General features: G+C 45.9%; 1 pseudogene; it reads left to right on the top strand.

The window, feature by feature from the left end:
* Nucleotides 1-9,619: 9,619 nt before the first annotated feature.
* Nucleotides 9,620-11,170, top strand: LOC102423052 (annotated as a pseudogene).
* Nucleotides 11,171-11,839: the final 669 nt, after the last annotated feature.

Raw genomic sequence — 11,839 nt, 5'->3', positions numbered from 1 at the left:
GTGTTGAGAAAACATATACATACAGTATTTATAATCTGAACATTCAGAAACAACCACTGTCATATTTTAGTGTGTAACTTTTTAGGCCATTTCTATACATATGTAGACCGTGTGCTACAGGGTAAACCGTGTCTCATCCCTAAGGTTGGGAGAGTAGTAATAATACCTGTGTGAGAGAACAGAAGATGTGTATTGGCCTCTGCCTCCTGCTCCTGACTGAGAGCTCCTGAAACCCTCGGGAGTTCCTGGGTGGTAAGAGCACTGGGAGCAGCTTTCGTTCTAATGTTTGGCCTTTGACCCCGGGTCACACAGGGCTCCTGACACCCGTGTCATTTCCTGGCCAAGTGCAGAGTCTTTTGTTCTGATGAGGTGACTCTGGTGTCTGGTCAGCAGACAGACCCAGCTGTGGTTAGAAGCTTGGAATTTTCAGGCCCCACCCCCTTCTCTTAGAAGAGACAGAGGCTGAAAATGGAGTTTATAACGGATCGTGCTTATGGGATGAAGCCTCCAGCAAAGCCCCCAAGTGCAGGGTTCAGAAAGCTTGCAGGTGGGTGAGCACATGGAGGGGTTTGTTGGGAGAGGGGTGCACCTGGACAAGCCATGGGAGCCCACACTCCTTCCCACATACTTTACCTGAGGCATCTCTTCCACCTGATGGTCCTCTGTGTGTAGCAGGTCAGTCAGAAGCTTGCCATGGGTGTCTGAAGTGGGTTGGGGTCTCTCTCATAGGACTGAACGCTTAACTGTGGGATCTGACATTACCTCCAGGTAGATAGTGTCACAACGGAGTCAAGTTGCAGGACACCCATCTGGGGTCACAGAACATGGCTTGGTGTGGGGACCCACCCCCCATACTTGGTGACCAGAGGTGTCAGAAATGTGAGTGTTCTGTGTGACTTGGTTTTTCAACTTTATGATGGTGTGAAAGCCACATGAATTCAATAGAAACCGTCCTTTGAATTAGGAATTTTGATCTTTTCCTGGGCTAGCAACATGCGCACGCCACCATGACACTGGGCGGCAGCAGGGAGAGGACTTTGCTGCTATGGCTAATGTGAGTGTCCGGGGACGTGGAAGGCAGGTGAGGCTAAGCCACAATGTTTAGTGGTTTGGTGTATTTTGACTTATACTATTTTCAGTTTATGATGGGTTCCTGGGAACTTAATGCCATCGTGAGTCAAGGGGCGTCTGCAGTGTGACGGTGAAGAAGACACAGGAGAACCAGGAAGGCACAGTGGGGAAGAACCAGTGTCTCCCTCCAGGGGGAGAAACAACAGGTTTTGTTATAACCTCTCATGGGTTGTTGGTAGGATTCAATGCAATTAGGTCTGTAAAGTGCTGAGCTCATGTTAATGGTTCAATATAGGTGTCCCCCAATGTCTGAACGGTTTCTTTAGGCCACTTTACTTTTACAAAAGACCTGCATTAGTCCAGTAACTTATTTTTATAAAAGCAAATATTCTCCTCGGGCTTCTTTTGATCGGTGAGAACAGGTACTAACGTAGGCCTTTCATGAAAGCGACATGGCATACCACAAACTCAGCAGGCAGGAGAAACTCTGCACTTTCCCGTGTTTGGGCTCAGGAAAGATGGCAGAGGAATGCTCCACTTTCAGAGAGCGGGGACAACCTGAATGTTTTGTGTTTTGGAAATGAGGTTCAATTCCTTTAATGGCTTGGAGGGCTTGGGGGCCGGTGTGCTGGGCAGGAAGGGTGGATTCTGTTGGAAAGCTAATCTCCACCACAATATATTTTACCCATTTTTCCATGTTCGTCTTTTGCTTTTTCATGTGTGTGAGTTCTTCCTAAATTAATGATAGTGACCTTATCACATGTACATTTTTCTTTGGCCTCCTATTTCATGGTTAACTTTGTTGATGGGGTTTTCCATCCTAAAGCAGAACTTTTAGTAATATATACATACTAGAGGCCTGGTGCACAAAATTCGTGCACGAGGGGGGGGGGTCCTCTCAGCCCAACCTGCACCCTCTCCAATCCGGGACCCCTCAGGGGATGTCCAACTGTCAGTTTAAGCCCAATCCCGGGGATCGGGTCTAAACCGGCAGTCGGACATTCCTCTCACAATCTGAGACCACTGGCTCCTAACTGCTCACCTGCCTGCCTAATCACCCCTAACTGCCCCCTCCTGCCGGCCTGGTCGCCCCCAACTGACCCCCCCTAGAGGCCTGGTAACCTCTAACTGCCCCCCACTCGCCAGCCTGGTCACCCCTTACTGCCCCCCCTGCTGGCCTGATTGCCCCTAACAGGCCCCCCTCCCCCACTGCTGGCCTGGTCGCCCCACACAGCCTGCTGTTTGGTCATTACTGTTACTGTGACAGTGTCCCAGACAAATTTGCATATTCCTCAATTATTAGTATAGATTACCACTTCATATTATAGAAAATTCAGAAAATAACTAAAAGAATGAATGGGAAGATAAAAATTTCTCAGAATTCCACAACTGCAGATAACAACTCTGTGAACACTTTGATATGACTGGTGTATGTGTGTGTGTGTGTGTGTGTGTGTGTGTGTTTCTTCAGAGACAATTAAGTGTCTACTCTATATTCTGTATATAATTTTATATCCTACTTTTTAAAATTCTATTGTGAAAATTTTCCTATGCCACTGAAATTTATTGAAAAATATAATTTATAATGACTGATTAATATTCCATTGTATTGATGTCCAACATTTTATTTAATCATTTTTTTAACTTTAGGCATTTAGATTGTTCCTGATATTTTCACTATTGCAAATAATGTCTCAGTAAGCATCTTTCTTCACAAGTCCTTGGCCATCCCTTCACACTGAGCACTCCCTCTGTGCCAGGCACTGTGTCAGGGTTGGGAGGTGCCAGCGAGAAAGCAGATGCCACCACTCCCGTTGTCCTGCGCTCACAGTTTCACCCTGCCTTTACTTCTAGCCTGAGCTCCTTTATTGTTTTGTTTTTTTGTTTTTTAATATATTTTATTGATTTTTTACAGAGAGGAAGGGAGAGAGATAGAGAGTTAGAAACATCGATGAGAGAGAAACATCGATCAGCTGCCTCCTGCACATCTCCTACTGGGGATGTGCCTGCAACCCAGGTACATGCCCTTGACCGGAATCGAACCTGGGACCTTTCGGTCCGCAGGCCGACGCTCTATCCACTAAGCCAAACCGGTTTCGGCTAGCCTGAGCTCCTAGAAGTGGAATTACTGTGTTGAAGACACAGGGAGAGAAACTGAGATGAAGGGAGTAGCTGAGCCTCATGGAGGGAGGAGCCCTGGAGAGGGATCTGCCAGCAGCTGGTTCTGCGGGACCGAGATCACTGTGTCCTGAGGGCAGCACTGACTCTGGGCAGGCTTTGCCATGAGCCACACCCTGATGGCCAGTGGCCTCCTCGTGCTGCAGGTGGTCGTTCCTTTAAGTTTGGTTCAAACTTCCCTTAGAGCAAACATAATAGTAATGACGCAGTACACATGTGCTTCTTTGGAGTAGTGGACTTGTGTCCAACATGACAGGATCCAGGATCTTTGGCAGAGCAGTTGGTGTGATGAAAAGGTAAATGACTACAGCAGTCAGTTCTGCATGCCACACATGAGGGGCCTCAGGTGAAAGCACAAATGGAGCCCCACATACCATAGGTCTAAATACATAAAAGTTCCCTTCAAACTGTTAAACAAAATATGTCTTTATCCTCTTGCTTTTGCAAATATACCTTTCTAATGACCTGCAGGCCAGCCTCAAATTTAGGATTTCTGATCACTTTGAGATTAATGGCATGAGTACACGGTGGTGCTGACAAGCCTGCTCTGGGCCCCTGTCCTACCCCCTTCCCTTTTCCCCAACTCAGAGAGAGGCTCCAAGCTCCAGCCACACCCCCAACTGCCCCTCTTTGCCCGTCAGACTAGGGATGTGACCCGCCCCAGCAGGACAGACCCTGGGAAATAGATCCTTGTAGGCCCTGAAAGTAGGAGCAGGCAGTTTGGGCAGGAAATTCAGGCTCCTAATGACATAGAACAGTGGTCGGCAAACTGCAGCTCGCGAGCCACATGCGACTCTTTGGCCCCTCGAGTGTGGCTCTTCCACAAAATACCACATGCGGGCGCACACGTACAGTGCGATTGAAACTCCATGGCCCACACACAGAAGTGGGTATTTTGTGGAAGGGCCACACTCAAGGGGCCAAAGAGCCGCATGTGGCTTGCGAGCCGCAGTTTGCCGACCACTGACCTAGAACATGGTTCAGAAAAAAACCCATGGGCTCCAGGGGGCACATTTTCACTCTAATGGGTGGGGGCTACATTGGGCCCTAGAAAGCCTGGGGCCAGGGCGGAGACCCCTCCTGCCTGGTCTAAGGTGCGCCACTAACAGTCACTGTTTAGTGAGCTGTACTGGGGGCAGGTTGTGCTCTCCAAGCTTTCCGTGCCTTCTTACTTTCAAATCCCAGGTGTTCAGGTGCTTGCTCACCTCACAGGTAGTAACGGCCCAGCCAAGGTTCCACCCAGCAGTCTGACTCCAGACACCACACTCTTTTTTTTGTTGTTGTTGTTGATCCTCACTTGAGGATATTTAGAGTGTAAGGAAGAGAGGAAGGGAGAGAGAGAGGGAGTAAAAAGAGAGAGATTGGTTGCCTCCCGCAGCACTGCACCCACCCTAATCGGGGCCAGGGATCAAACCTGCAACCCAGTTTCGTGCTCTTGACCGGGAATTGAACCCACGACCCTTCCTTATGTGTGCTGATGCTCTAACCACTGAGAACACTGGCCAGGCCTGATTGCACACTCTTAACTGCAGTGCTTCACTCCTTCTCATAAAAAGATGGGAAGCCCTGGATTAGATTATCCCAAGACCCGGTTCCTTTCCAGTGATGCCATTCAGCTGTGTGAGCCAGTTGGCCAACTCTGTAATGAGGAGGGTCAGAGGTCATTAGGGTGTTGAGTCTAATACCCCACGACTCTGTGATTTCATATCAGTTCCCTCACTTCAGACACTCCCTAGAGATAAGTTATATGACTAAATATCACAAGTCTGGATTTGATTGATCATTTATGAGCACAGGTTATGGTTTTTTCACCTGAGTTTACTCAGGGTTGTTTCCTGAGTGAATGTGAATGTTGAAATAACTCTTTCCAGATGGACCTCTCTCTTGTTATCATGGAAATTCTGTGGCTCTCTCCTGCTCCTACAAATCACAGTGTGGAGCAAATACATTCCCTTAGAAATGCTCCTAATTCTAGGTTTTCCCAAAATAAAAGTATCTTATCAAAACAACACACTACAGGAGAAACCAAGATGGCGGCATAGGTAAACACCGGAGATTGCTGCCTCGCACAACCACTTCAAAAATACAACTAAAAGACGGAACGGACATCACCCAGAACCACAGGAAGGCTGGCTGAGTGGAAATTCTACAACTATAAGGAAAGAGAAAAGCACACTGAGACTCAGAGGAGGCGCAGTGCGGTAGTAAAATACTAAGGTGCCGAGTGCATGTGGAGCAGGCTGGTGGCTGAGGGCGTGGTTGTCTTTTCAATCGGGAGGGAGTCTCAGGCTCTGAGCTCCAGTTCCGGGTGAGTCTCTAGGGACCCAGACTCATACGGGAGAAGTGGGACTGTCTGGCATTGGTCGGAACCCGAAGGCAGCTTTCTCTCGGAGGGGCTTGCAGCGATTACTGGGACACTGAGAAGCAGAGCCTCCGAGGGCAAGACTGAGAGCAGCCATAACTTCTAGCCCCGCCCTGTTGATCCCATGGGACCTGCCCTGCCCAAGCCCTGCAGGGAGACTTTGGCTGAATAGCCGCAGGCAAAGGCTAGATTAGCACTTCCCTAGAGATCCAGGAGCCAGGAAGCCCAGAGGTCAGAGTGGGACCATCCAGTTTGCAGCTCTGTGGAACCATAAAAGATACACTCAGGGGGCAGACTCAGTGAGCACCAAAGCCCCATTGAAGCAAGTCTTGCCCCAGAGGGGTGTCTCCAGCACAGAAGTTCTCCCACTGCAGACACAGCTGATTCTCACAGACAATTGGCCTGGAGGTCAATTCCTCCCAGTGATAACTACAACAATCAAGGCTTAATTACAACAAGACTGTGCACAAAGCCCACAAGGGGGTGCACCAAGAGTGTCTACCTCAGGTAATTGGGACACTTAGCACAGAAAGGCACTCTATCGACACAGCGAAGCATAAAATATGCCGAGACAAAGAAACAGGACACAAACGACAGAAATGGAGGAAAGCAAGCTGCTGGATATAGAGTTCAAAACCACACTTTTAAGGTCTTTAAAGAACTGTCTAGAAGCCGCCGATAAACTTAATAAGGCCCTCGAAAAGACTGGTGAGACCGCCGATTAATGTAGTGAGATCTTCAAGAAATCTAGTGAAACCCTCAATGTTGTGATAAAGAACCAACTAGAAATTAAGCATACACTGACTGAAATAAAGAATATTATACAGACTCCCAACAGCAGACCAGAGGAGCGCAAGAATCAAGTCAAAGATTTGAAATACGAAGAAGCAAAAAACACCCAACCAGAAAAGCAAAATGAAAAAAGAATCCAAAAATACGAAGATAGTGTAAGGAGCCTCTGGGACAGCTTCAAGCGTACCAACATCCAAATTATAGGGGTGCCAGAAGAAGAGAGAGAGCAAGATATTGAAAACCTATTTGAAGAAATAATGACAGAAAACTTCCCCTACCTGGTGAAAGAAATAGACTTACAAGTCCAGGAAGCTCAGAGAACCCCAAACAAAAGGAATCCAAAGAGGACCACACCAAGACACATCATAATTAAAATGCCAAGAGCAAAAGACAAAGAGAGAATTTAAAAGCAGCAAAAGAAAGACAGTCAGTTACCTACAAGGGAATACCCATACGACTGTCAGCTGATTTCTCAACAGAAACTATGCAGGCCAGAAGGGAGTGGCAAGAAATATTCAAAGTGATGAATACCAAGAACCTACAACCAAGATTACTTTATCCAGCAAAGCTATCATTCAGAAGTGAAGGCCAGATAAAGAGCTTCACAGATAAGAAAAAGCTAAAGGAGTTCATCCCCACCAAACCAGTATTATATGAAATGCTGAAAGGTATCCTTTAAGAAGAGGAAGAAGAAGAAAAAGGTAAAGATACAAATTATGAACAACAAATACACATCTATCAACAAGTGAATCTAAAAATCAAGTGAATAAATAATCTGATGAACAGTATGAACTGGTGATTGTAATAGAATCAGGGACATAGAAAGGGAATGGACTGACTATTCCTGGGAGGGGAAAGGGGTGAGGGGGGTGTGGGAAGAGATTGGACAATAATCGTGCACCTATGGATGAGGACAGTGGGTGGGGAGTGAGGGCGGAGGGTGGGGTGGGAACTGGGTGGAGGGGAGTTATGGTGGGGAAAAAAGAGGAACCAATGTAATAATCTGAACAATAAATATTTAATTTAGAAAAATAAATGTTTTAAATCTGGAAACAAACAAACAAACAAAAAACAAAAAAACAAAAACACACTACAGAAGCCTTTTTTTCTGAATTTCAATCTTGGCCATATGGATAATGCTTTACCTGTATCGCCGGGAACAGGAGCAATAGCTGCATCATCAGACAGTCTTTCATTTCCTTTCTGTGCAGGCCAACTTGGGGTCTTTGGTCAAGAACCTTGGGAAAGGTGACTCCCTGCGTCCCTCTGTCCCTCGGCAGTGGTCACTGTGTCTTCAGGCTGCAAAGGCACATGGAATGAATATTTTCTCTAAATTAACTCTATAAAATATTTCATATCTCCCTTATTATCACCCCTTGGACAAAGGTTTGAGAGGAACTGATGTAGAAGTTTTGTCAGTCAGATAACCCCAGTGCAGTTCTAAATGGTACAACAGCAGAGGAGAGCTCTATGTAGCTGCCCCAGTAGGAATGACTCAGTATGTGTGTTTTTCCAGGGGCCATGGCAGGACCATTCTGTGTTTTACTGTTATCACGTATCCAGTGGTGAGTTTGTTTCATTCTTTTTTTTTGCATGTTAACATCTTCAGCCTTTGCAACTACCCTCTGGAACTATTCAGAGTTTTGTGAGGTAGGAGGGTTTGTGTGTTCCTCCTACATGAATATTTTGTATTTGTGTTCATGGAGTTATTCATGGAGTTGGTCATTTTCTAAGTCTCAGTCTTGAATTTTTTTCTGTCTAGAACACCATGCAGTGACAATTCAGAGCCCTGTACCAGCCTGCCTCTAGGAGAATGGCCTGAGTCATGAGCTGATCCTGGCTGTGCTGCTTCCTCACTCAGAGATCCAGCTCTGTGTGCCTGTTTCATTGATGGTCAGTTGGAGACAGAAGTACCTGCTTTGCCTACCTGGAGAGTTGGGTGGGCATCTGCCTGAGGATTATTTCAACGGACACGAGTGGATTAACAAAGGAGACAAGAAGGTGAGTGAGACATGGTCCCTACTCTCAATGAAAAATCAGCAGGTAAATGGCTGACTATGGCATGGTATGTGGGTGAGAGAAAGTTGAAATTTTAAAAGTGCTCTGTTTTTAAAGATATTATTGTTTAATATTTGCGGAGTGGCTATAGCTTGGGAGGTAGCACCAGTCTGGGACTCTCAGAGGCTGAATTAATTGAGTTATCAGTCCCAGAGGGAAACATTGGCAGGAGGCAAGGACAAGCTTGGAATTGTAAACAAGGGGCCTGGGCAGAAATGGCATCTAAGGACTGACATCGAAAAAAACAAATTTATTTGGTCATAGTTTTCCTCAACTGTACTCCATATTCTTTCTGGAGATATAAGTAAATGTGGTAAGAGAAGGAGGAGGAAGAGGAGGAGAAGGAGGAGGGGGAGGAGGAGGAAGAAGAGGAGAAGAGGAAGGAAGAGGAGGAGGAAAGAAAGGAAAAAATATGCGGGCTCAACTGGGTTTGGGAAATGTTATATCATGCCCCTTGAAAATTCATAATATGTGTTAGTGAATAAAAGACTCCAAAAGTAGAAAAGTCTTGTGCTAAATAAATCTGTTTAATTATGCTTAAACTTCGAATTTGTGCGTGGCATACATTTTAGGGCCCCACTTTGTAGTACCCGGTTGACAGCGACTCTTCGAGGTACCTGTTTGGGAAACACTGGGTGGTAAAGGTTATGGCAGACATCCTGGTGGTTACAGAAAGAACCAGATGAAAGACTGTAGATATCTGGGTACAAATTTATTTCTAATAGTGGAGAACAAAAGCAACCCAAAACACACGAGCTACAGACTGCAGATCAGTAAATGAAAACCAAACATATGTGCTCATATTTATATTTATGGATTATACAAACAATGCAAATGTGCTAATCCATTCAGTATTTCATTTTATCTTTCTTCCTAACTCATTTGAATATTTCTTATCTAAACCTAATATTTTATTTTAAATCTAGATTTGAATCTCGACTCTGTTACTTTTCCAAATTTGCATGCCTTATGTGACATCCCTAAATCTTACTAGTAATGTTGTGAGGGTAAGGAAAATAACTGCAAAATCATTTGCATTATGCCCAGCACACAGTAGGTCCTTTGTAAATGGTTGCTTTCATCTGCCCTACAAACTGCTATTAAACATGCCTGGAGGTTCCCTTTCCAGAAGCTTCTGCCTGCTGCCTCTGCTCTGGGTACCAGGCTCTGCATCACGCTGCCATGATGGGCCACCATCCTGTGCTCGTGCTTAGTCAGAACATAAAGCGTGAATCTGGAAGAAAAGTTCAATCTGTAAACATCAATGCCTCCAAGACTATTGCAGATATCATCCAAACATGTTTGGGACCCAAGTCTGTGATGAAGATGCTTTTGGACACAATGGGAGGCATTGTGATGACTAATGATGGCAATGCAATTCTTCAAGAGATCCAAGTTCAGCATCCAGCAGCCAAGTCCATGACTGAAATTAGCCGGACAGGATGAAGAGGTTGGAATGGGACCGCATCAGTAATTATTCTCCCGGGGAGATGCTCTCTGTGGCTGAGCACTTCCTAGAGCAGCAGATGCACCCAATGCTGGTTGGTGATCAGTGTTTATCGAAAGGCACTGAATGATATGATCAATACCCTAAAGAAAATCAGTACTCCCGACGACACCAATAACCAAGATATGATGCTGAACAGTATCAACAGCTCCATTATTACCAAAGCAATCAGTCCGTGGTCCCCTTTGGCTTGTAGCATTGCCCTGAATGCTGTCAAAACTGCACAGTTTGAGGAGAATAGCCAGAAGGAGATTGATATCAAGAAATATGCAAAGGTGGAAAAGATACCTGGGGGTATTATTGAAGACTGGTGTGTTTTATGTGGAGTCATGATTAACAAAGATGTGACCCATTCACAAAGGCGGCGCTATATCAAGAACACTCGCATTGTGCTGCTGGATTCTTCTCTGGAATACAAGAAAGGAGAAAGCCAGACTGACATTGAGATCATGCGAGAGGAAGACTTCACCCGAATCCTCCAAATGGAAGAAGAATACATCCAGCAGGTCTGTGAGGACATTATCCATATGAAGCCCGATGTGGTCAGCACTGAAAAGGGCATCTCAGACTTAGCTCAGCACTACCTCATGTGGGCCAATATCACAGCCACCCTCAGAGTCCGGGAGGCAGACAATAATCACATCGCTTGAGCCTGTGAGGCCCAGATAGTCAGCCGACCAGAAGAACTGAGAGAAGATGATGTTGGAATAGGATCAAGACTGTTGGAAATCAAGAAAATTGGAGATGAGTACTTTACATTTATCACTGAGTGTAAAGACCCCAAGGCTTGTACCTTTCTCCTCCGGGAGATGGCTGTGGCCCAGACCTTGACAGAAAAATCCAAGGCCATGACTGGTGTGGAGGAATGACAACACAGGGCTGTTACCCAGGCCCTGGAGGTCATCCCTTGTACCCTTATCCAGAACTGTGGAGCCAGTACCATTTGTCTACTTAACTCCCTTCGGGCCAAGCATACCCAGGAGAACTGTGAGACCTGGGGTGTAAATGGTGAAACAGGTACTTTGGTGGACATGAAAGAACTGGGCATCTGGGAGCCATTGGCTATAAAACTGCAAACATATAAGACAGCAATGGAGACTGCAGTTCTGCTGCTGCGGATTAAGGACATTGTCTCAGGCCACCAAAAGAAGGGTGATGACCATGGCCAGCAATTCGGGGCTCCTGATGTTGGCCGGGAGTGAGTGGTGGGCGAGGTGATCTCAACACACAGGTCCCACAGTCTCCCCCTTGCCTGAGCCAGATGTCCAGGGACACTGTGGATGTCTTTGTTTGGAAAGGATCAGGTTGAAGGGCAGCCCCAGTCCCTTTCTGTCTCAGCTCAGTTTGCAAAAGGCACTGACATGTAATTCTTCACTATTGTAAGCTTTCCATTTAGTTTGCTTCCGGTATTAAATCTAAGTCATTTGAAAACAAACACACACAAAAACATGCTGGTCTCAGCTTTATGTGAAGTCTATAGAATTTTGAAAGGAAAATTGTTACTAATTACCTAAGGCTGTTATAGACTGGAGGGAAATTTTGTTTCATGCTTATCATCTTGTACAGTCAAAAAATAAAACCTAAAATAGGTTTTTTGACTTCTGGTGCCACTTCCTTCTTGACCCCAGGACAGGAGACTGTGGGTGTGAAGCTGAAGTGGCATTGTTGTCATCGTGACTGTGGCTGGCCCTGGAGCCCGCGGACAGTCCCTTCTCTGGCTGTGGGTGGCCGGCACTGATGTCATCCAAGAAGCTCACTTCCTTATCCAGTTTTCCTCTTTACGTGTCTGCTGAATCACTTGAGGGGGAACATTTCTGCCAAAAACCCAGAGGAAGCAGCACCTATTTTTGCAATCGTGGTGTCTTAAGACC

Source organism: Myotis lucifugus, unplaced genomic scaffold (assembly GCF_000147115.1).
Source record: "Myotis lucifugus unplaced genomic scaffold, Myoluc2.0 scaffold_21, whole genome shotgun sequence".
NCBI lineage: Eukaryota > Metazoa > Chordata > Mammalia > Chiroptera > Vespertilionidae > Myotis > Myotis lucifugus.
This window is presented reverse-complemented; position numbering and strand designations above follow the sequence as displayed.